Raw genomic sequence first — 3,212 nt, forward strand, 5'->3', positions numbered from 1 at the left:
CACACACACACACACACACACACACACACGAACACGCACACACACACACACGAACACGCACACACACAAACATGCACACACTCAAACATGCACACACACGCTGGCTTACTGTCACATGCATAACATAAAGGAACAGTAATATAAAGGAACAGTAATATAAACAGTAATGATGTTAAGCCAGGTACATACTCAGTATTCTTTTTGTAACTCAGTGTTATTCTGATGCATGCTTTAAGGTCATATGAATACTTGTGTAGTAAGTTGGTACCGGTATGTATGATTGACGTCTTCTTCTAATGTCTGCTTTCACCGTGGTCAGAAGAAGTAAGCGAAGCGCTAAGTTACTCTGAAGGAGATGGGGTCGTGGACGAGTAATGGTGTATGCGGGTGACGTCTCTTTCTCGTGTCTGCTTCCACGGGGGTCAGGAGGAGTGAGCGAAGGAGGAGTAAGTTACTGTATGGGAAAGTGGTGAGGTCGTGGGTGAGTAAGGTGGTTTGTGTGTGTGTTTGGGGGGGGGGATGAGAGAGGGAGAGAGAAATCTTGAAATCTGTGAGTGGATGATACAGTAGTCTCCGCCTAAAATCCTGGGGGGGGTAGGGTGGATGGAGGAGTCGTGGGTGAAGAAATTGGTGTAATTGGTTGACGTCTTTTTCCAAGCGAAGAAGGAGTAAGTTACTGTATTGGAAGGTGGCGGGGTCATGAGTAAGGGCGAAGTCGGTTTGTGTGGTTGACATCTTTTTTCTTGTGTCTTCTTCCACTTGGGTCAGAAGGAGTGAGCGAAGGAGGAATAAGTTACTGTGTGGGAAGGTGACGGGGTCGTGGGGGTGTGAATAAATTGGTGTGTGTGTGTGTGTGAGAGAGAGAGAGGGGGGGGGGGGGGGGGGGGGGGGGGGGGGGGGGGGGGGGGGGGGGGGGGGGGGGGGGGGGGGTGGTGGTGGAGGGGTTGTGGGTGAGGACGTCTGAGGTTTACGTCTTTTTCCAGTGTCTCAGTCTGTCTCCATGGGGGTCAGAAGGAGTGAGTGAAGAAGGAGTTATTCGTGGGTGAATAAGTTAATGTGTGTGTGGAGGAGGTCGTGGGTGAGAAAGTTGGCATGTGGGGTTGAGGTCTTTTTCTACTTTGTCAAGTGTTTGTTTACGCGGGGTCAGAAAGAGTGAGCGAAGGAGGAGTAAGAAACTATGAGAAGATGGTGGGGTCGTAGGTGAGGAAGTTTGTGTGTGGATGGGTGAGTGAAGGAATGATTGATTGGATAAATAAATGGATCGGAGGGTGAGCTAATGAGTGGATGGGCGAGGGAGTGAATGATTGGATGGATGACTTCATGAATGTGCGGGTAAGTCGATGAGTGGGATGAGTGACTTAATTGAAGAGTGAATGAGTCGAATGAGTTAATTTAATATTAATAAGTATAAGTGAACGGAGTGGATGGTAAACCGAATATGTGCGCAAATGTGTGTGTGCGTACGTGTGTGTGTTTGTGCGCGCGTGCGTATGTGTGTTGTTATTGTTTTGTTTTTTGGGGGGTGGGGTGTGGGGATGCTAATGTGTGCGTGCGCGCTCGCGCGTGTTTTGGTTTGGTTTGCTTTCCCTTTTCTATCAAGAGTATGTTCTATCGTCGCTGTCTGTCCTTTTTAAACATTAAAAAAATCTTGTGGTATATTACTCTTTAAGAACACTTACTCTTCGACGCATAGATTTATTTGAGTCGCTAGTGCCGAAAAATTCGTACTTAAAATGTGCGGATTGCGTTCTCTACAGCGCCCCCGACCTAGATGCACTCGAATCCATTGTATGTATCTGGCAGGGTTATTGAGCCTGCTGTGTTATGTCTTCCCCTGTAATGGTACCCAGGCACACAAACCATCACAGTATTGTATTTGCCTTTGGTCTTATATGCCAGCCGTATTACTATTTCGTGGGTGGTTTGTGGGTGCTATTGGTTCGGGTTGCTTCTTTTTTGTTTTGTTCCTATCAAACATCTGTTGTCCTTACTTTTAATCCCCCTTTTTTGTCAGTTATTTTCTTCCATCTGCCAAAGAAGCAAGTAACGTGTTAAACCCGTGTCTGGACCCCTCACACCAGCGTGTGAGCTTGCACCAGCTTGAGATGGTCCGCGCGGTGCAGCGATCACCGACTGGCTCGAGATTAGCCCGGTAAATATAGGTCTGTCGTTATTGTTGTTTAGAACGCAAGTTTTCCCCTACGACACCGTCTGTCAGGGACACAAGTCTCACCGCGAGTGCGGCCTGCTGGGGTTCTTTTTTCTGCTGGACTTTCGGTAACTTTCTCCTCGATTTGGATTTTCCTGGATGTGTGTTTTGAGTTGACTATATTAATTAATAAGTATTTGGTGTGATAGGAAAGGGGTTACTTTTGACTTCGGTTTCCCACTATGTTTACAACTTTTACTCATTATAAATCATGTGCATTCCGGTTGTTTGACAACGCTTGGAGACGCGCTGTTTTTTGGCACTTAAAATTAAAACAAAAAAGAAGCATAATTTGGTTATTCAAACAGATTTGGAAACGTTTTCCATAATCCCAAACATGAATGCAATATCGTGCAACATATGAAATGTGCAAATTTGTGTTTCTGATTGTGTATAGTGCTTCGAAATGTGCCGCAACCTTGCCTTTGGCCTTCTGCTGATAAGGCATAATAATATTATGTGTCTTCTACGTCCTTGAAGAGTTAAATGCCGCGATAGGAAAGTGTTTACTTCTGACTTAAGTTCCATGTAATGATAAAACTTTTAAAGGTTAAACATGGGTGGTTGGTGGGTGCTTTGGTGTTGTTTGCTACTTCTTTCCTATAAACATATGTGGTCCTAATCTCTCATCCTTCTTTGTGTTTGCTAATCTCTTCTAATACCTCTAATCTTCGGCACTAATATGATCTAAATTTTGCAAGTGCTGTAAAACTTTTACTTAAAGCTGTAATTGAGTTGCTCCCACAAATAGGCGCTTTATCATGGTTTAGAACGGAATATTGGCGCGTTTTCTTGGACGGAGAGGGAAGGTCTCTCACGTTTTAAATTGTCTTCTCTGAAATTTGTTTTATAACTCGACAAAACTTATTATTCATATGGTGTGTCCGAAAATCGAAATTCTTTCAGTTTGCTGATAAAACGTTTCTCGGTGAAAACTTTTCAACGACAGCTCTCCCACCCCCCGTCCTGTTGTCTGTCTGTCTGTCTGTCTGCCTGCCCCCCC

General features: G+C 44.9%; 1 protein-coding gene across 1 annotated transcript in view; it reads left to right on the plus strand.

Annotated features, from left to right (window-relative positions):
* Nucleotides 1-2,171: 2,171 nt before the first annotated feature.
* LOC101855741 (carboxy-terminal domain RNA polymerase II polypeptide A small phosphatase 1) overlaps nt 2,172-3,212 on the plus strand; it is a 45,514-nt gene continuing 44,473 nt past the window's right edge. Inside the window, exon 1 of the mRNA XM_013086320.2 lies at nt 2,172-2,277. The gene's annotated coding sequence lies outside the window, so the exon portion shown is untranslated. The remainder of the gene's footprint in view (nt 2,278-3,212) is intronic.

The sequence above is a fragment of the Aplysia californica genome, unplaced genomic scaffold (assembly GCF_000002075.1).
Source record: "Aplysia californica isolate F4 #8 unplaced genomic scaffold, AplCal3.0 scaffold00455, whole genome shotgun sequence".
Lineage (NCBI taxonomy): Eukaryota > Metazoa > Mollusca > Gastropoda > Aplysiida > Aplysiidae > Aplysia > Aplysia californica.